The sequence below is a fragment of the Manis javanica genome, chromosome 10 (assembly GCF_040802235.1).
Source record: "Manis javanica isolate MJ-LG chromosome 10, MJ_LKY, whole genome shotgun sequence".
In the NCBI taxonomy this organism is placed as follows: domain Eukaryota; kingdom Metazoa; phylum Chordata; class Mammalia; order Pholidota; family Manidae; genus Manis; species Manis javanica.
In genome coordinates, this window is record NC_133165.1 from 16,223,526 (window position 1) to 16,246,400 (window position 22,875).

General features: G+C 39.9%; 1 pseudogene; it reads left to right on the forward strand.

The window, feature by feature from the left end:
* The first annotated feature begins 2,066 nt into the window (after nucleotides 1-2,066).
* Nucleotides 2,067-2,557, forward strand: LOC108410334 (small nuclear ribonucleoprotein G pseudogene; annotated as a pseudogene).
* The last annotated feature ends 20,318 nt before the right edge of the window (nucleotides 2,558-22,875 follow it).

Sequence of the window (22,875 nt, forward strand, 5' to 3'; positions counted from 1 at the left end):
TATTTACTCCCCATCATGTTTTTAAAAAATGGTCAGTAAGCTAATACAAATCTGATACTTTTTTCCTTATTAGAAAATCAAGCTCAAACATTTCTAAATGTTTCTTAAACATTTAAACATTCCATTGATTTATTCTTCCCAATATCCTTTGTCTAAAAAAGAAGTAACAAACGTAATAAGGTACACAATGTTCCATGAGAAAATACTTGCCAAGCCTTCTAGCTATAGTAAAATGAATACAGTTCATAACTGGGAACTCTAACAGTCCTATCTGAAAAAATACAAAGGACTGGAAACTAGTATTTGCTTTGGATACAGGTAAAGCATGTAGAATAACATTGTTTCAGCAAGATTATCTCCATGTGACAGTATCAAATATGGAAGGAATGAGAAAGTATACTTTCAACCCTTGCTAAAAGTAAAGGAAAAGCTCATCCAAAGAGGAAAAAAGACAGGCATACATTGGTACTATTTCCACATGTTTCTTCACCTCAAATAACCTAATGATACTGTGTACACTTAAACTGAAAGGCTCATCCATTCTACCCAAGTCTGAAGCTTAACCTCCTCTATACTTTATACAGACAAAACTGCTGGTGATTTCATTTGGCTCCCATAGACAATACACAACCACCCAGAAGTCATCAGCAGTTCTAAACAAAGGCATTATATGCTGAGGAGAAAAAAAGGGTCCTCAAGTAGGAAGAGCTTATGGCAGTAGGACGTTTATAATGGGGAATGGAAATTGGGTCCTCAAACATTTTTGCTTGAGTATACAATTAAAGAACATGCAAATACTATGAAGCCCTTCTAATATTTTAAATTTTAAATATAAAAATTATCCCCCATAAGTTTAAATAATAGCGAAAGATGCAATTCCAACATATTGTATATTTTGACATCTTAGAAATGAAATGGTTTTAACCATGGTTTAGAGACATTCATCAAAGAAATTGAAGGTGACACAAATGGAAAGTACTCCATGCTTATGAATAGGAAGAATTAATATTGTTAAAATGGCATGCTACCCAAAACAATCTACAGATTCAGTTACAAGTACAATAGCTATCAAAATACCAAAGCATTTTTCACAGAAATAGAGTAAATAATCCTAAAATTTACATGGAACCACAAAAGACCCCAAATAGCCTAAGCAATCTTGAGAAAGAACAAAGCTAGAAGTATTACACAACCTGATTTCAGACTATACTACAAAGCTGCAATAATTGAAACAATATGGTACTGGCACCAAAAAAAAAAAAAAAGACACATAGATCCAGGGAACAGAAGAGAGAGCTCAGAAATATACCCACACTTAACCCATGGAAAGGCTGTAGAGACCTGCCCCAAACACCATGCCTAAAGTAAACAGTAATACATTGTACAATTAAATACTGATTAAGAGGGTAGATCTAATGTTAAGTGACCTTCTCACAATAAAATAAAGTAAAATATAAAACTCATTTTTCATTATAGGTAGTTCAAGAAGCACTGTTCTGGACCAGAGATCCACAAACTTTTTCCATAAAGTAAACATATGGGCTTTTCTGGCCACACTGTCTCTGCTGCAACCACATAACTCTGCCTTTTTAGGATGAAAGAAGCCATGGACAATACATAAATGAATGAATGTGGCTGTGTTTCAGCAAAACTTTACATTCAAAAAAAGATGGTGGACCAGATATGATCCACAGGCTGCAGCTTGCCAACCCCTCTTACAGGCCGTGAACTAGCAGGGAGCAGATGTCTCCTTTATTTGATCCTTGTCTCCCCAATGCCTGAAATTATCCTTCACATAATAGGTACTCAATAAACATGCATTGAACAGATGAATGATCACTCTCTGATACAGGTGCAGATCTTGCTAGAGTTGACATGGAGGTCCTATGTCCAGGGCCAGCAATGCCATGCATGACCATGATAAGGGTGTGAGCTGGCCCTCGTTAACAAAGGATCCGAGGATCAAATACAGCCTGGAGAGCATAGACAATCAATGGTAGGTCGGAAGAAAAAAGGAAGAGGATATTGGCACCTGTTTTTACGGAAATCATGAAAATTTGAGAGGAATGGTTCGGAAAGCCACAGGGGTACGTGAGGGATGGCTTAGCAGAGGCTGGGGAGCATCGCTGAGAGGTGGCAATGACGCACAGGGCAGCAATCTCCTCTTACAAGGCTCAGGGCTCAATGTCCCTTGTAGAGTGGACTAGAAAGACTATTGGATATCGCCATGCCACTGTACTCTTTAAAATCCTCTGCTGATACCTTGGGAGTGTGAGGGAGACTGCAATTTCCATTTCAAGGTGACTCTGAGCCCACTGAGGAGAGGCCATGAGCAAAGCTAACCTCCCTAGTTGAAAAAATCTGAGGACAAGAAGTTGTCATTGATACTGCATAGTAGCAGACCAGCCCAAGGAATATTGAGGGGATTTGATCCCTTCATGAATTTTGGGATAGATGAATGTGTGGAGATCACAAACCAGGGTGACAGGCCAGTATTGGAATGGTGATAATATATGGAAACAACACCATCATGTTAGCAGCCTTGTAAAAAGTATAAATGGCTGTGTTAAGCAGAGAAACCAGTTGCTTCCACATGTCCCCTCCCTCTCCAAGGTCTCATTTGATAGTTGTATGTACACTTGTCACATTAAATTTTTTTATTAAAAAAAACACAAACTCTGATGAATGCTAATACCAGGTCCAAAATCGTTCTGACTGACATATTAAGTCCCTGATTACTTGGTCCCAACCTAGCTTTCTAGTCACTTCATGCCAACAACCCCTCTCCTGATGTGTATTGTTCCCAGGGCCACTTCAGGGCATTCAGTTTCCCTCAACATGCTTGGCATTTTCACAGCTCAGTGCTTTTGCTCTAGCTATTCTCTGCTGTGCAATGCCTTTCTTTTCCTCTCTGTCCAGCAAGTTTTTATTCCCCTTTGAGACTTACCCTGTGAAGCCTTCATGGCTCACTTACCCAAATAGTTTCTCTCATTCTGCTGCTCTGCCATTACATTATAGCCCAATTATTTGTTTGCATGTCTGCCTTTGTGCTGAGACAGGGAGCTCCTTGAAAGCCAGTTTTAATATTCTGGTGCTTAAGCAGAATTGGCAAAAATGCGAACAGCCCAGGATGCTGCACTTACAGCGATGACAGCAGTATTTTGTCCTGCGTTCCCTCTTGCTACACTGATTTTCCTTTCAGCACTTATCCCTTTGTAGCTGAATCTTCTGTTTTGCTGCTCTCAAATCCAGACACAGGAGAAAACATCTTTATGCAAGGATGATAAACTTCTCTGCAGGAGGGCCCAAATAAATGTTTCAATTGTGCTGTAAAATTATTGAATACCCAAACACACAAAAGCCCTTGAGAGACCTTCTCAATCCCGTGTGCATTTTCACGGAGATGTAACTAGTATGTTTTTATTAGTTAATTTACACTTAATTTATAGAAATAATGGACTTCCAGTCAACGTTTCTTTACGAAGCAGAATGGTATATTTTTTCTCTACTACCGGGGTGCTGCTTTTGCCAATCGAAACTTGGCACAAAATAATATTAATCAAACTGAATTTCTGGTTTCTTGAGAATAATATTCCCAAATGAACACAACAGAGTTCAGGCTCTCAGGGTCAGCAGCCACAACGGAGCACACCTCTCCTTCCTTCCTTCTTTCCTTCCTCCTGTCCTTCCTCCCTCCCGCACACCCTCCGTCCCTCTCTTTCTGCCACCCTGTCACTACTCCTCCTCTTCTGCGATTTGAGGTTACAGGGGACACAATCAAAAGCCGTGCCAAAATGAGACAGTTTGAATGTTGCGGTTAAATAAACATACTTCCGAACTTGACCTTTTGACATTTTATTTAATAATAAATCTTGAAGAAGTAGACTCATTCTTCCCAAATCTTTCTCACTTGCAACAGTTATCAAGGTACAAGTTTTCCTTTGGTGAGTCAGTCCGATGCCTCAAACAAAAGGACAACTGTGACAAGTGATGCAAATTTTCAAATGTGCTTATTCAACAACTATCTCCTGAGTAAGATATGATAGTGAACACGGGAGAGAGAACAAAAAGTTAGTTTCATGTATCTTGAGAGTCCCCCAGATATGGTCCAGCTAACAGCAGAGAAATAAATGCTGGGCTCAGCTCTGATAATAGACTTATTCATGGGCCAGGGGTAGGTGTTTGGAATCCACTCAGCCACAGATGCTGGGAGAAGGCCCAGCGAGTGGACAATACTCAGCATCTGACATGTTGCAAAATCCCACAGAGGGTGGCCTAGGGAAGTGGCCCTCAGTGGCCTTTACAAGGAAACAGGAATGCTCCTAGCCACAATACGCCTAATGACTTTAGTCTTCTGGAAGCATCCAGAAAAGCTAAGAGAGCCAGTAAGTCAAGGAGAAGTCCCAGCCAAGTCAGACAACCCATGCACCATAATCTAAGTCTCTAGGAACAGGAAAGAATAAGGCAACACTTCAGATTTTCAGGAACAAATTATATATAGTGACGCAGGCCCCACATGTCAAGGTGGGTGGCCCATGATAAGAACCGAGGTACAAAGTCAGAAGCCAATCTAGGAGCAAAAAACCTTTTGCTGCATCACAGAACTCTTTACATTACTGTTTCCTTCACTCGGTAGTGGTCCTGAAGGTCAGGGTGGGGCTGGGTATGCTCTGGGGTTCAAGTGCCATCAGCAGTGAGGAGAGAAGAATGCAAACCCCGTCCGACAGGGCTGAGAAATGGTCCCTGACCTCATGGCTCACACTGAGAGAACTGAGAGGGGGCTCGGGGGATGGTACCAGGAGGAAACACGAGTTACTGTTTTACCAAAGGAGGAATTCCCGGATCTGAAGCTGGCGGAAACAAAAGCTGTACCCTGCTGCGGGTTTCAACCCAGTGCTTTCATCTAACTAATAAAGAGTAGGAAAAGGGTGGTATGTATGCTGAGAAATTTAAGCTATAAATCAATCCAAAACATTAACTTCTGTGAGAAGTTCATGTGTAATTTTAATGTATTGGACAGGATTCAAGTCATCACAGTTTGCTGAAAGTTCTAAGTGAACTTTATGCTGATCATTGAGGCTCTTATGTGAATGCAGTGGTGACCTTTGCTCTCTCTTACTTTCCCTCTCTCTGGCTATTGAACCTAGAATTACAAAGTCATTAGCATACACTTACAGTTATACAGTACACAGCAAGGGCTTCAAGCAGTTGCAACTCTTCTTTCTGGTCAGTTCAGCTAACTAGTGACACCAAGAATAAAGCATTAGGAGAAAACAAATCTACTTGAGATAAAACTCGCGGTCATTGCCCATCTAGTGCGGGAGTGGAGACTGGGTTGATCCTGTAATAGCATCCTCAAATCCTAGGAATGGGATTCCAAAATAATCCCCACTTTCCTTTTATAGCAATTACGGATTTTCATCATTAGTCAAATGTATTTGTTTTCAAAATCATGCTTTCTTTTCTGTGAGTTGAGACCTATAAGCAAATTGTAAAATCATTTCAGTGGGTTGACTACAGTTTTTAATTAAACTGAAAAGAATAAAATATAACTGAAGAGTAGAGAAGATAAGCAAAGAGAAGAACTAAAGCTTCTGTTTTAGGGTGTGTGTGTGTGTTTGTGCACTGGATCCCAATATAAAACACATTTCTTTCTGTGGATTATAGTTTTAAAAATCGACATAGATATATAAAAGAACTAGTTGGCAAATTCCCTCCAAAATACCATTACCAATCCCATGGTATTTTGTTCGCCATTATGTTCAAGGGCATGAGCACAAATACAATCACAATAAGAATGACTACTTTTGATAAGAATAGGGATGGCTAAAAGTTAAAATAGAGAGAACAGGTTACTTGAAATTTGGAAGACAAACTTAAAACTTCGGCTTAACTTCTCCAAACTTAGTGTTCTCGTGTTAAAAAAAAAAGTAAGTGATATTTAAAGAAAGTCTGAGCTTTCAAAAAAAATTGATTCTATTCTAGTCTTGTCTAGTCTAGTCTATTCTTCTGTTCTACCAACCCCAAATCTGAGCATTGTAATTCACTTTCATCCAATTCTAATACCAAATGTTTTTCATACAGAATATTGATGGTCTTCCTTATTTTAAAAAAGTTCCTTTTTTCTACTATAGAATGAATTCCCATTCAACATAGAAAATGTAGTAGAAGGAACTCTTAGATCTAACATATGAAGAAAATAGTGAAGATTTTTCTAAGCAGTTTAAATTATCCAATACTTTCAGAGAGATTTTAAACTATAAGATGAGAAGGACAAGTTAAGAGATCACATTTTGTAGGGTCTTCTGTTGGACTGATTTTATATTTTTGAGTTATACAAACATACTTCCTGATAAAAGGAAAACCAGTATACCAGTGGAGTGTCAACCTTTGAGTTTGCAGAAATACCCACTGATATTTCAGAGTGGGGGTGAACACAGGAATTCCTTTCAAACAGTCTTAGCTGCATAATTCTCCTCTGATCTCACACCCACTTGTGCTGATCTTCTTTCTTCTTTGCCCAGACACAGAGTGCAAACAGATCAGAACAGAATTTCTTACAAGGAGGCAGTTTGACCCTCCACTCCCATTCTGCTCAAACTCCAGTTCAAAGACAGAAATGAAATCCAAGTGGGGTGTGGTGACACTGTGGGATATGAATGCAGCCAGAACCTAAGCATTGCTATCTCCTCTGTTTCACCCAGTCCCTGAGCTCTTGAAGCCCTATCTCTGAATCACTGTTTAGCCCTCTGAACCTTGAACAGAAGGAGCTGGCATTTGAGAGCTGGATCAGAGTGCCAAGTATCATCTAAATCCAGAGTCCTCACCACGGTCCATGAGGTGCTTCATCATCGCATCTCTGTCTGTCCCTGTGAATTCCTCTCCTGCAACCCTGCTCTTCTTGCACTGCCCTCCTTGCTGGCCCCAAACACATGCAGTACGCTCCTGCTGCACATGCTGTTCCCTCTGCTGCCAAGCTTGTCCTTAGGCTTCTGCATGGCCACATGTAGACCCCTGCTTTACTGTTGAAGCTCACTTTCCTGGCCCCATCACTCATGTCCCATACACTCTGCATTATATTTCTTGACAGCACTTAAGTGCTTAGCTTGATTTCTTCTGCTACAAACATGGACTTTAGAGTCAGAAGAACCTGGGTTAGAATTCTGTCTTGGCCCTTGCTCTGATCTTGGACAAACTGCATATTCAGACCCCTTAGCCTCCACTTCCTTACTGGAAAAAATGAAGGATTGTATAGTTCAAAAGGAATTACTTATAAAAGCTCAAATTCAATGCCTTCTTACATTAGAATGCAAGTTTCAGAAGGACAAGGTTTTTGTAGATTTAAAGATATACTTCAACCCACAGGACAGTACAAAAAAATGGTTTAAAAATGTGTATTTTGAAGGAAGGAAAGGTGGGAGGAAAGGTAGGAGAGAGGGAGGCAGGGAAAGAAAGAAGGAAGGACAGAAGATGATTATGGGCTCAGTCAGTGTTAATTTGTGATCATTGTTACTCACTTCTTTTCACCAAAATGACTCTGAAATGCTTTTGTGAAGGAATATGATAACAAATGATAAATCAATATACTCTTCACTTTTCCTAACTCATAAAAGGTTCCCCTCCTTCCTTCTTACCATCTGACTAAAGTTTTCTATCCCTATTTTTTATGACATCTGAAAATCAGCCAATAAAGTAAAATGTGAGAATTAACATAAATTAGAATAGCAGTAGTATAAGGTCAGACAGGAAATAGTTGGGACCTATTGGAAAGGTCTTAGAGCTGATGGCCCATAACTGTGATGCTGTCCAGACAGGAGAACAAGTCCTTTGCATGTTCAGTGGTGCAGACTCTGGGAGACCAGGCAAACACAGCCCAGGACCAGAGGTGATTATCAGCAGGAGTCCTGGCAGAAGTCCAGGATGCCCTACCTTGAGATGCACATTCCTAAAGACCATGGCCCACGAAGTTCCTCTGTGTTCCCCTACCATTCTGGGCCTGCTTCCTACTGAACATTTGCAATATCATATTGTGATTATGGGTATATGTGTCCATCCCCCTGACCAAATACTGAATTTCTCAAACATGGAAGTTCATCTGGGGATCTTTAGGACCTAACACAGTGTCTATTGAAGTGAACCAAACCATTGCGTGTTTTTATACTAAAAGGCAAGATAGGTACTTCCAACCCTCTGTTAACCACATGACCATACACAAAACATCAACCAGCAGCTTGTCATGGGACCTCCATGTAAAGAGTTTTTCTTTGGCACTTACAGTGCAATATATCAGACTTGTAATGAAATAGACAAAATTCTACTGTATGAGAATCTTTTGCTTAAATGACATGATTTACTTTCACCAGCAATTTGCAGATTCAGTGTCCTATGATTTTGTTGCATGCATATTATATCTGTAAAGATGAAAGAAAACACTTCAAACCTGGGCTGTCTTGCTTAATTATAACTATAAGTAGCCAACTTTTTGCATCATGGTTCTGGAGAAGATCCAGAGAATCTTTAGACATCAGTTTGAAAGCTCTACCATAAAAATCCCAACACATCTAACTAATTAATCAAAATCTCCAAGTAGACACAGGGATATAGCACTCTTCCATGGCAAACTGAACTTTCCTCTGAATTTAGGGATTAGTATACTTATTTGTAGTCATTTTGGCTCACTTATTTAAGAGGTGCTTTGATTATGTAAGATAATGCAATTTATAATCATGTTTCTAGGTTACCACTCATGTTTATCTTTGTTTTGATTGTGATATGTGACCTGCTTTAACTATTCAGACAAGAGAAATTACATAATATGTTTATAGGTATATGCTTTATAGAAAATCACCCAAATGAATCTGTTGACAGGCTCTAATTCTAATAATGAGAATTTTTTAAACTGTGCTTTCTTTATATTCTTTACAAGAAAGTTCACTTGAAAATAAAGAAGTTTTATCATTTTAAAGGGCAAAAGTACTCACTGATATTTATACATTTTTAGATACTGTGACTAATGTCCCTTTAAAAAAAATGTTTCATTTAAGAGACATAGAGCCGTAGTGCTGTGTGATGAAAAGACTATAGGTGATGGATGCTTCAGAGAAACAAAAATCGAAAGTTGAAGCAAAGGGTCAAGAGCTATAAAAAAAAAAGGGGTGGGGAACAAGTTAAAGATAATGTTATTTTCAGAGGTAATCAAATATGCAAAATGCATTAAGTCATTTCAAAAGATTTAAAGCTTAGTTCTCTGAAAATAATACATTGCGTTGTGTTTTCTTTACAAAAACCTATTTTTTACATTTTTGTAAAAAGCTATTTACTGGTTTATGTACTTTTCTGTATGTATGTATTATACTTTGCTTTAAGAAGCTTGCTTTAGAAATGCACACCTTTTAACACATTAACACACTTAATGAGAGCCTAAAATGCTGACAATTCTAAACCATCAATACAAAAAAGAAAACTATTCTTTACCTCTTCTTCAACATGCAGCCCTTTAATTCATAAAACAAGCTCATCCATCCGTGGCAAGGGCTGCCTGTCTCTGACAATGAGCCACATTGCGTCAGCATGTGTCAGGACTTAAGGTGAGTTGTACAGGCAAGGTCTCTGTCACTTTCAAAAGGCCTGAAGCCTGTAATAAACACTGGAAACTCTAATCATTTAATATTTACACATACTTAACTAGACACCCAGCACTAGGCTGAATATATATTAGAGCTTTATCTGTAGAGAGATGGACCCTGGCCTTTTAGATTTGCGATTGTGCAGTGACTTCCACCAATGCATATCCGGTTATGCAGTGCCACTGTGCATGTGTGTGTCTGTGTGTATGTGTGTGTGTTATGAGAGAGGAAGAGAGAAGGAGAGCACCCAGTTGTGTTTTTTTCCCCTTGTGAGTCACCAGTGTTGGGTCAATAAAAGTAACATTCCTATCTCACTCGTTAAGTGGAAACAAGTTCACATGCCAATGGGTGTGTGTGTTGATACTCGTGAAGACTTTGCCCAAAATACATGAATTTTATTAGTTTCCCTAACAAATATTCAATGAACATCAGACAGTTGTAAATCTTTTCCTCGTTTTTTACAATAGCATGATTTTCTACATATGGAATCCAGTGTTTTCTGTGGCCGAGAAAGACAAATGACTGTACTGCAATTCAGGGTTAAAGTGGGGAGACACAAAGTGATAGATCGCAGGGAAATCTACCCAGTAGGAATAGCTTGTTTGATAAAAACAATATTTTTAAAAAATTACTTAACTCCCAACATTAAATGACTTGATTTTGTTATAAACCTACAGTTGGAGTTTGTTTTGACAATCAAATAATCTGAGAATATTGGGCTTTCTTTATTATATGGACTGAGTTGAGCACTACTACGTCCTTCAGACTGGGTAGGAGTTTTCACATCAAGGACTGACTCCATGCTGTGCACAGCCTGCTTCAGCATCCTACAGACATTGGAGGTTATAATCCCTAGTTTCCATAGGAAGCCAAATTAAATTATCTGGTTAATTTGTTAATCATAAATTTATTTTCCCCATTTCCTTGCCACCCTATAGTGGAAGATGCTGATATCTTAAAGTAATCTGTTTATTAGCTTTCAAAATGGTCCTTTGTAAGTATCTATGGTTCTTTAAACAAAAACAACAAAATCCTTTCCGTTGGTTATTTTAAAACCAGAAAGTCATGTCTTTCTACTCAATGGATTATCAGGTTTTTTAAGTATATTTTTGTTAAGTTCAGATTTTCATGTATTACTTACCCCTCTACCAGAAAAGCAGTCTTAATGATAGTTGATAAATAATATGATCCTCATATACAAAGTGTAGCATGTTTCCTTGGACGTAGCCTAAAATCAAGGCACTGAGACATCAGTTTGTGAAAGCATCTATGTTATGTGCAGATAACCTGCCTTTTATTTCTTTGAAAGTGAGGTTTTTTTTTTTAAGAAGCAAACTCTGGGATTTTTCCTCAAAGCATGTAGGAGAAGTTCTTGGTATTAAATTATGGGAAAATATAAAGAAAAAAAGTTTGCCACTGACATTTGGTATTATTATTACATACACCATAGATTTCTCCTATTTGTTCAAACGTTAGATGGAGGGAAAAAACCGAGCATATGAATATTACACCACACTATCTATCTTTATGGTAACTTTAAACTCAGAAACTTTATAAAACAGTCTGCTGAAAGACAGAGAAACTGTTCAAATTTTACCTTGAGGCATTTCTCTAAGGCTGACTTAGGAACAAAGTTTTGCATGGAAACACTGAGGCATTGAGGCATCCTTAGCTAACATTAGTAGATGAACCCTGCTATATTTAAAAGTGAGGTATTTAATTGTTACCTCCTTATAAGGATGCAAATAATTAACCTCTAATTTTTTTTATATCTTCAAGATCTAGTTACTGTGCACAAAAAAAGAAATACATGTGTGTATGTGCTGATATAAATATTTAAATGAACTGTATTTTAGAAGTTACATAATATAGAAATTGCAATAGCATTAAGTTAAACATTACTAACTTTCCTTGAGAAATTATCACGTTCTTTCTTCATAAAGCTGAATTTTCCTGAAAACAACAACTCTCTGTACCACTGAAAGGTTTGGGAAAAAATTTGAGAGATTTACCATTTATTATCTACTACCTCCTACACTGATGGTTTTACCACCTGCCTTCAGGAGCCTCCAGTTATTCACCTAGGAATATTAATAATGTGTAAGATCTGCACTCACTCCGCAATGCTCCATTCCACCAGTACTTGATGTCTCTGATTGTGAGTGGGATGTAGACTGTGGCCAAGAATAGGAACAATTTATCCTGTCTGTAGAGAACTGAATCTGTGATGGAACTCTAACCAGCTGAGTCAACAGGCTACCAACAGATAATGCTCTTTACACTGACAGTGCATAATTTAAATTCTCCCTTCAAACCAGACCATCCCAGTCCTCTTACCATCTCTCCTACCATTTCTCAAGGCTCTTAATTAGATTTTTTTTCTCATTATAAAATAGAACTGGGTCTTTTTTTTATACTCTCAGAGTCTGAAAACTCACCTTGTCTTCAACCACGCCAGGAGGTGTTGCTTTCTACAAACACATCAGTTTAGCCTCCTCACCACTGGTTCACCCACTTGTAGCTACAAAGCCTAGATTGAGAACATCAGAATTGGAAAGACAGATTATAATAAGTGCTTGTTACAGCTTTTTGTGTAAATTCTGTTCTCCTTGTGCACCATATTACCACTCTCAGAAAAGAGATTTTGTTTTTTAATGGATCATAGTATGCAGAAGGTGCTTAAACATGTTTGCTGATTCAGTAAATGGACATACGGAATCTCATGGCTGAGAGTGGTTCCCAAATTTTAGTGTGCACAAGAAATCACTTGGAGGGTTTGTTAAAACACAGATTCCTGGGTTCTATCAGAGTTTCTATCTGGGGATCTATCCCCAGATAGATCTGGGGATCTATCAGATCCCCAGAGTTTCTATTCAGTAAATTTAAGTTTCGGCACAAAGTTTTGCAGGTTTTATCAGTCCCCAGATGATGCGGATGCTGCAAGTCCAGAGATTACACACTGGGAACTAGTCGCTTGGACCCCGAGAGTGCATTGTTGTAAGACCATAAAGTGCTCTATCTATGTATGTACTGAAGTAACCATTTTCCTACCTTTAGCCTAGTTCTCATAGCCACATATACAAGATAGAAACACTGCCTAAGATTCAGCATGAAGATAGCAAGACTATAAACTGGTATCTCCAAAATATATAAGAAAACTTATTTGATTATTATAACAGTAACAATGTGTGCCAACCAGTAGGGAAAGACAATGGCACAGTGTGAAAAGAGGGGAAACTGGAGGGTGTTTCTGGGAGCAGCGAGGGTGGAGTAAGTGGAAAAAATAGGGCAGTTCTACTCTGAAGCTATGTTGCCTGGCAGCTCCAAAAGGGTGAGCCAGAGTTTTCTCCTTTCTGAAAAACGTGATGTAGCTGCTCTGCCATGTCCCCGATTCTCTCTTTCAAACCAAGGAGAACCCCCAGTTTAAGCTTTCTTCATTCTGTGGAGAAGTAATGAATCATATTCTTCTCTGCTATTCACCTAAGCTTAGATATAAGTTAAGCAGGGTGATTTTCAATGTCATTCACTAAATCTAAAATGTCTTAGCAAGGTAACAGCATCAACAAGAAATGATCCGGGTAAAAGTCTAAAGAACTTTTCAAGAGTAATGTTAGAGATGAATTTGCTTTCATTATAAAGTCGGTAAGTGCACATTCAGTGAGAACTTCATTTCAGTGCCAACCAGCAAACCGGGGTCAGTGGAACTAAGCAATCAGAATGCTCAGATTTAGACAAGAACAGTTTCTTCTTTTATTTAGAAAAAGGTCTCCAGTTCTAGGTAGAGTTTCAGTGTTTCTCAAATTTGAATTGCTTCCTTATGTTGAAATTGGAGTTGTTCTGTATAACATAAAAACAGCATGAGCACGTTCTCCTCATGAAGGAACAGGACTTTCAATAAAAGCTGAGGGAAGCAACTCCTGCTTATCCATTATCCACCTTCAAAGCGAAAAGGTCCTTCAGGCTTCTCTGATCAAACTCTTTGTTAACCACATACAAAAACTGCTTTTTGGCAATTTGACCTGCCTTCTAGTGTCATTAAATTTGTTTTTTATTCCCCTTGTTCTTGTAAATTGGGAATTGGGTTTAAAAACCTGATTAAATTTAGAGTTTGGACACAAATACTTCATACACTATTATCCTGTGACCACACCCAGTTTCTGTCAGTGGCATGAGGTTTGCTCTCTGTGGTAAGTGATCAGCTTTCTCCATTATACGGGTAAGGGGATTTTTCCCTTGCAATTACCACGTAATCTGTGGGGTGATACTTGGACACACTATGCAAATATCATCCTCCCCATCAGGCTCTCAGCTGATGATTTTGGCTTCTATTGATGATCTTAGCCTGGATCAATTATTCCATTAAGGGTTCCAAATGATGATTTTTCTAATTCTATTATTTCTTCCATATTAATGATATTCCTTTGTTTAAAAAAAGGAGCTTTCGTACATTAACTGGTTTTGATAGTTCTTTCCAAAAAAAACATGATAAATAAGTTCTTACCTATTTGAGTAAGGTGTTGATATGTCACTTCCACTGATGGCAAATGAGCCTCTCTCCCTCCTTCACTCCCTCTCTAGCTCTCCTCAGCTCATGGATTTTTATTTATTTAATGTGTTATGATCACTTAGTAATTATTTGAAATACTTATTTGGTTACAAATATGATCAATGGAAGCTGTGAACTCATGGATTTATTTCATTCAATGTTTTGTAAGCATTTGGCTATTCTTTTGGGGATGGTTAACTTTTTCCAGATTTGGTCAGTGGGAGCTGCTTCAAGCTGATTTTGATATGTGAGGACTTTCTGGCTTTCTGGGACAAGATATTAGAAGCTAAACTTCTACCTAGCTAGCTCAGACACGGGATTAGCCTTTTTTTTTTTTTGGTATCATTAATCTACAATTACATGAAGAACATTATGATTACTAAGCTCCCCCTTCAACAAGTCCCCTCCACATACCCCTTCACAGTCACTGTCCTTCAGCATAGTAAGATGCTGTAAAATCACTACTTGTCTTCTCTGTGTTGCACAGCCCTCCCCGTGCCCTCACACACACTATACATGCTAATTGTAATGCCCCCTCTCTTTTTCCCTACCCTTGTCCCTCCCTTCCCACCCACCCTCCCCAGTCCCTTTCACTTTGGTAACTATTGGGTTCTGTGCTTCTGCTATGTGTTTTGTTCCTTCAGTTTTCTTTTGTTCTTATGCTCCACATATGAGTGAAATCATTTGGTACTTGTCTTTCTCCACCTGGCTAATTTCACTGAGCATAATACCCTCTAGCTCCATCCATGTTGTTGCAAATGGTAGGATCTGTTTTTTTCTTACGGAGGGGTCAGCCATTTTTTAAAGTAAATTTGATTCCTTTTAGTAGTTTAATAATCAAGATCTGGGCACCACAGAGTTGTCACTGCTTCTAGACCCTTTTAATAAAGAGAGGAGACATAGAAATACATACACACACACACACACACACACACACACACACACACATATATATATATATATTTAAATTATGAGTTCATAACAATATTTTCAATTCAAATTTAACATTATGGGAAATTTTTTTTCTTAACTTCTCTGATTTCATATACATGTGAATTTTCCTACACAAAAGCTTGTCCTAAAACTTTTACTTCTTTTTTCCCAAAAATATGCAATAATGGTTAAGAATTGTGGTATCAATATTATTACTAACAATAAAATCACTAAGTGATATTTAAGTTTTCTTTATAGTTCTTTTAGTCCTAAGATTACATCTCACTAAGGATGCACAGAGTATTACATTCAAAATTCACTGGAAATAACTCTTTTATCTGTGTGATTATGCGAGCACCTTGATGTACATGTAAGTTTATTTGTCTCTGTTTTATACTTTAGAATTTTTTTTCCTTTCAAATTAATCTTGTTTTCTAGTATATAAAATATTTACGTGATTTAAAACCTAAATTAAATAAAAAATCATATTAGATTTCTAAGCCCCACATCTCTCCTTTCCCCCCCTACTCCATTCCAAAATCACTATATGGATAACAATTATTTTAGTTCCTTGTATATTCTACCAGTGTTCCTTTTTGCAAAAATAAACAAAATATATGCACTTAATTTTTTTTCACTTAGCCACGTATCATGGAGGCCTTTCTCATTCTTTTTATAGGTGTGTAATTATTCAAATGGTATTATCACAGTTTATTAAGTCAACTAGTTTCCAGAATTGATTGTTCAAAGGACAAATACAAATACAATTTTCCTGAATAAGATTCTATATGTTTTTTAAGTTCTCCAGAAAACTCTGATGATTAGCCAGGTCTGATAACCAATAACCTACATATCAATAGCCATAGTATACTATTTTAATCAAAATAACATGTTTTAACTGGGCTACTACTCTGAGCTGGGCATTGTAGAAAAATACAAGAAGTAGCCTTCTCCTGCCTTCAGTGAGTTAAAAAAAAAAAAAAGAAGTTGTCCTTAGGGAAACAAAATTAACCTGCGGAGGAAGCAATTAGACCATATCATTCCTATATTATAGGAATTGGATATAGAGTACTTGATAGTTTTTATACTTTACATCACTCAGAGTGCTAAGATTTGTAATGCAGTAGGATCCTTAACCAACATTGTCCTTATGGAGGAAGAGCTGTTCTCTATAGCAGTGATTTTCAACTTAGACATGACCCACTAGTGGGTTATGAAATCAAGTCAATACATAGTAAAAAATATGAAATAGAGAATAATAGAGTAAAAAGTAACAGGATGAATCACAGGTAGTAAGGGTATTATTTCATGCAAATAGTTTTATGTAGAGACACACAGTAAGAGTAACTGAATGTGATGTAAAATTCACTTCTTCAGATGAATTGTGGTTTTAAAGGTTGAGAAACATGCTATAGAAAAAAAACAGCTGTTTTCTTTGAGTACCAGCTACTTAATTTTCATCTTTAATATTGATCATTACACGCTGCTACAACTTAGTCTTAAGGTCTAGAAATATGCTCCATTGTGTCTGGTGTTACATGATAGGATGTGCTCAGTGATGGTTTTTTTTTTAAGTTCTGGTAAAATAATTTATTCTTTTTAACTTATAAAAACAAAATATATTTATTTAAAGCAGATATGACAAATCGGTGGCAGAGTTTGCAGAGAAGCAAACTTTGGGCCAGAACAATGTTTTTTGTGTTTGATCATTTTTATTTAGCCAGTAGAATGTTTTAAATTTAAACCAGTTTCTAAAACTCAAAAATTAGGAAATTTCACATAAAATTTTGGATTTCCAACTTCCTAGGAAAAAAAGTAGATGAGTCATCCAGAAAGTGCTGGAGACAGACCACCTGCTCCCACAGTCTCCCTATGACACCCCAATTATGAGGTTGTCGCTTGCATTTACTGCCTTATTCTTGGCCTAACATGGTCTGATAGGCACTTAGTCTGCCTCAACTATAAAATGGAAATAATAGCAGCACTCAACTCTTACAATTGTGATAAATAAATAATTTAATTCATGAAAGGCTTAGAATCATGTCTCATAAATGTTATCCATTATTCCTGGGGTCAGTTTGCAAAGCATATTGAAACCCCAAAACTGAAAATTTAGGCAAAAGGTTCTCAGACCATGACAATGGAAAGACACAACTATTAAGCCTGGGTAAGGTGTCTCAAGCTCAATGCTACATAAATAGATGCCTGAGAGGTTCTTTTCCAGATGAGGCCTGAAAGCCAAGGATAAAACCATCAGGAGTTCTCAGGTGGCACATTATTAATATCTGATGCCAAATACTCTTAAAGTGATGTTTCTATTTTTCATCATCTGTTACATCATTTTATCCACCCAAATAGTCCCTCACAGTCACGTTTGCTCCAGTCTCCATTGGCTCAGTGCTCACATTCCTACTTTCTCCTCTACACACTATTTCTGGACCACCTGTCCCGACTGGCCTGGAACCATCTTCACTTGAGCTCTGAGGATCTTGAAAAAACAATTAATTCATTTCTACATACCCAGCACCAAAGCCTCCATGTTGCCTAAATTGAAATGAATTCATTTAAAGGAAACATGGCCTTGCCAGTTGGAAATGTGGTAGCAAATTCCTTCCAGCCTCAGTTTCCACAAATACAGAGCTAAGAATCTTTGTCTCCCTATGAAATTAAGTCACTGTGCTGTGATAGCTGAGTTGCCAGATTAAGCAAGCACAAATATAGGAAGTTCAATTATATTAGAATTTCAGATAAATAACAAAATTTTTTACTATATATATTTCCCATGAAATACTAGGGACAGTATACTAAAAACCTATTTATTTTCATCTGAAGTTCACATTTAATGGGGTCTCCTATGTTTTATCTAGCAACTCCACATGAAAGACACTTTATCTTTACTATACTTAATGTTTACCAGTTTATGTCATTTATGTGTGTTCACTATTGTTTCAAGTATCTATCACAAGAAGTTTCAATAAATGCTTTTTATAGTGATAATCACAAGGCTTGGTTTATGTACTAAGCAAAGCTAACTGTGTCTATAAAGTGGAAATAATAAATACTTATGGTGTAGTTTTTTTGTATTTATGGAAGATTTATATACAAATTTAGTAATTATTTTTATCTCCGCATTTCTAGTAAAGATTGTTGGTTGATTATGAAATTTACTGTTCTCATAACATACCCTGTACCTCTTTAACATGAGCTTTCATTCCCTAATGATAGAGTATCTTGCCAGCAGGTTTCAGCCCAGGGCAAGTTCGCTGTGGATTCAATGTGACCAAAGACATTGATAGCAAAACGTTCTTTGGGGTGAAAGGGTTTATTACGGGCTTGTTCTCCCGGCAGTAGGTCCAGCGCTAGTGTCTCCACCTCCACCCAGAGCACTGGGTGGAGCTCTCCATATAGCGCAATAATAGCTTATTGCCTAAAGGTGTGGAAGCGGTAGTCTAGCAACAGGCCAGTTACATCATCAGGTGGTTTAAGTTCAGTGAGGGTACTGGCCATAGGAACCCCAACTTCCCCACATAGAGACAGGTAATTCTACTCTAAAGCACAGTGGGGGACTCAATCAGGTACCAGGGTTCAAACATTCAGTGGCACTAAGGCTTTCTTAGGACAAGGCCTGGCAGGGGACCATGGTTAACACAGTTCTGGCCTAATCTGGGACATGGTCCCATTTCTTTTACACAAACAATTTGGCTCCTGGCTACTCCATAAACTAGCATTATATAAATGGGCATTGATTTTCAGGCTTTTGGGAAAAAAGATATATTTATAGTTTAATCTTCAGAGTCCATTTAATTAGACATTTCCACATATTTTCTGCAAAAAAATAAAAATTAATATGCTCTCTATAAAATACCAGATACCTCTTCATTTTATCATGACTTGCATTCTTGGAACACTGAATGTGAGTCACTGAATGCCATTCAGTCCATTTGGACCACAGCAAATTTAGTCATTCAAAACTCTGTATTCTGATTACAGGTTAGGCTTCCATCAAGCCACACATACTCAGAGAGGTTGCTGACATTATATAGCAGACACTTCTAGCTTTGTCCTCTCTTTCATGTTTCTTTTAGTAACAGCACTCTGACTTTCCTTGGGAAGCCATCTGTCCTGCCCTCTCAATCCTCGTGTCCCCTGTTCCAGCTATCAGTTGCAGGGAGGCACAAATGGCCTAGAACTGGCCGATCCCTCCTGACCACTGTGATCTATTAGGGCCTAAGCACATCCTAAGACAGGCCAGGCCAGTGAAATTCAAAGTGTCCACCAAGCACTCAATCCAGTGAAAACAGACGTCTACCAAGTCATCATAAAATTTCATAGTATTAGGAAAAAGAAAAGGTTCTAGAAGGAAAAATTTGGTCAGATACTACAAGATCAAGAAACAGAATGGCTTTGGTCTTCTCCCCAGCAAACCTAGAAACTAGAAGATATCATGGCAATTGTGGATAAAATGAGAGTTCTTGGGGCCAGGATTCTTACCTGGCCCTGGTTGACTAGCTCACTGCACACCTGTGGGCAATACATGGCTGTTGACTCTATATAAAGAGCTCCGCCCAGTGCTCTGGGCACAGCATGATGGCATGGCTGCAAGGCTGCAGGAGAGCAGAGCAGAGGCTGGAGTTGTGGCAGTGCCAAGGACAGAGGCCCAGAGGATGGCTCCGTGGAATGACTGTGCAGAGAGGCCCAGAGGATGACTCCATGGGACAGCTGTGCAGGCAGAGAGGCCCAGAAGATGGCTGTGCAGACAGAGGGGCTCAGAGGCAGAGACTGGCTTGCTGCATGCAGACTCGCTCTGAGTGAATGGGATTTTAGTGACTGACCTGCCACCTGGAAATAAAGCTGGGTATAACTCTTCCACCCCAAGAACATTTTGCTATCAATTTCTTTGGTCACATTGAATCCATAGCAAATTTGCCTAGGACTGTAACCCATTGGCAAGACACAATACATTCAAAATTCTAAGGAAAATTATTTTCAACATAGAATGACATATGCCAAACTAGCTGTGAGGGCACAATAAAGATATTTTAAATAGACAAAAATCTCAAAAAACTTTACTCTTCATGCTGTGGATAAAATGAGAGTTCCTGTGGCCAGGATTCTGACCTGGCCCTGGTTGACTAGCTCACTGCACACCTATGGGCAATACATGGCTGTTGACTCTATAAAAAGAGCTCTGCCCAGTGCTCTGGGCATGACACAGTGGCAGGGCTGCAAGGCTGCAGGAGAGCAGAGCAGAGGCTGGAGTGGTGGCAGCGCCAAGGACCAAGGCCCAGAGGCTGGCTGTGTGGGATGGCCATGCAGAGAGGCCCAGAGAATGGCTGTGTGGGACGACTGAGCAGAGAGGCCCAGAAGATGGCTGTGCAAGACAACTGTGCAGAGAGGCCCAGAGGACAACTGTGTGGGATGGCTGTGTGGATAGAGAGACCCAGAGGATGGCTGGGTGGACAGAGGGGCCCAGAGGCAGAGACTGGCTTGCTGCAGGCCGGCTCGCTCTGAGTGAACAGAATTTTAGTGACTGACTGGCCACCTGGAAATAAAGTTGGGTATAACCCTTTCACCCCAAGAACGTTTTGCTGTCAATTTATTTGGTCACACTGAATCCATAGCAAACTTGCCTGGGGCAGAAACCCATTGGCAAGACAATTGGCGTAGGCAGCAGGATTCATTGTTGACCAAGGAAAAAGAAAGGCTGCCCTTATGGGAGGGGTGCTTCAGCGGGCTTCCCCTGTGAATGGGGGACAGTGGACCATCCCCCAATGGGTATGTGGTCTGAGGTGGCTTGCCTCCTAGAGAACTGGGCCCCACCCCAGGATTGGAGGCAAGTGGAGGTGACACCTGAGGCTGTAGGGGTGGCTCTTAGTATAATAAGTAGATCCTTTGAGAAGCAGAGTGCCTGTGAGGCAGCAGGGACTGTGGGTTGGCTGCTTCTCACAGTATTAAAAGAGTTTACAGAGGAGACCCAAGAAATGGCAGCACGAGAACGCAGGCTGCAAACTTCTGTGGATTCCCTGAGGAAGGAGATGGCATTGATGTGGGAGGAGGCAGCATGAGAGCACTGGCAGCAAGGTGCCATTGGAGATGAGATGGCAGTGCTGCCAGGTGTTCTGAAGGAGGAAGAGGCCATCAAGGAAAAAAGATGAACTCCTGAGGGAAGCACAGGCGGAGGTGGCATGAGAACGTCAGCTGCGAGGCACTGAGCTGAAGGTAAGAGACCTTCTGAAGACTGAGCTGGCATTGTTGCGAGGCCCTGTAGCATAGGAGCACTTGGGGGAGTGGAGAGAAAGGTGCCATCAGCCCCAGAAATGGAGGAGCTGGGGAAGGATGAAGGGGTGGTGCCAGAGGCACTGGCCCCTCCTGTATTGAAAGCATGCCCAGTGGTTGTAAAGAAAGTAAAGACCCAGAAGCTGCAAGTTCTCCAAGGAGAGGAGCAGCCCCCTCCCCAGGTCGTGGAGCACTCTATGGTCCACCCCTATACTCAGGCTGAGCCAGTGGCTGTGGAACTTAGTTGTGGATGGAATTGTTCTGTCGGGATCAGAGATGGGAAAGCTGTCTTCCCTGACAGTGCAGCCCGCCTTGAGGCAGCGATTACAAAATGCAAGGTGACACGTACAGTAGCTGAAGCAACAAGAACCCAGAAAGAAATAAGACCTGTTACTCACAAGAGGTATTCGAGGGGCTCCATGAGGATTACAAGGACCCAGATGTGGGTTGATTTGATATGGGCAGGAGTAGATGGAAGGAAATTGGACGGGAAGCCAAATAGGATCTTACTGGAGCTATGGCAACAGCTGAAAACAGTGCAGCAGTTTCAGCCATTAAGACCAAAGAGGCAGAGGCCAGAGACAGAGCCACGAGTCCAGCCTGTGTGTCTGCAAGACTTTTTGCTGGAGAGGCTGGAGTACAATGTTCGAGCTTCCTTGCACAGGGACCATTGCAGAGGACTAAGGGCCCAAAGACTGAGAGGAGAGAAACCTGGAGGGGTGGAGTGTGGATAAAATGAGAGTTCCTGTGGCCAGGATTCTCACCTGGCCTTGGTTGACTGTCTCACTGCACACCTGTGAGCAATACATGGCTGTTGACTCTATATAAAGAGCTCTGCCCTCTGCTTGGCAAGACACAGTGGCAGGGCTGCAAGGCTGTAAAAGAGCAGAGCAGAGGCTGGAGTGGTGGCAGCACCAAGGACAGAGGCCCAGAGGACGGCTGTGTGGGACAACTGTGCAGAGAGGCCAGGGACAGCTGTGCGGACAGAGGGGCCCAGGGGATGGCTGTGCGGACAGAGGGGCCCAGGGGATGGCTGTGCGGACAGAGGGGCCCAGGGGATGGTTGTGCGGACAGAGGGGCCCAGAGGCAGAGACCAGCTTGCTGCATGCAGACTTGCTCTGAGTGAACGGGATTTTAGTGACTGCCTTGCCACGTGGAAATAAAATTGTGTATAACCCTTTCACCCCAAGAACGTTTTGCTGTCATTTTCTTTGGTCACACTGAATCTATAGTGAACTTGCCCAGGGCTGAAACCCATTGGCAGGACAATGCACTCTTTCTCAGGAAGCTATCAGAAGGTGTGATCCTCCAAAATGAGGGAATAAACCAAAAAATAGGAAAACATTGCATATAAGAAATAGATTCCCAGAATGCCAGGAACAAGAAGCCCTAAGATGCCAGCTATGCCCAAGTATCACTACCTACTTGTCCAGATGGGCCGGTTGCAGGACCGTAGGAGAGATTTCTTCAGGAAGAACACTGCATTCATCAAAA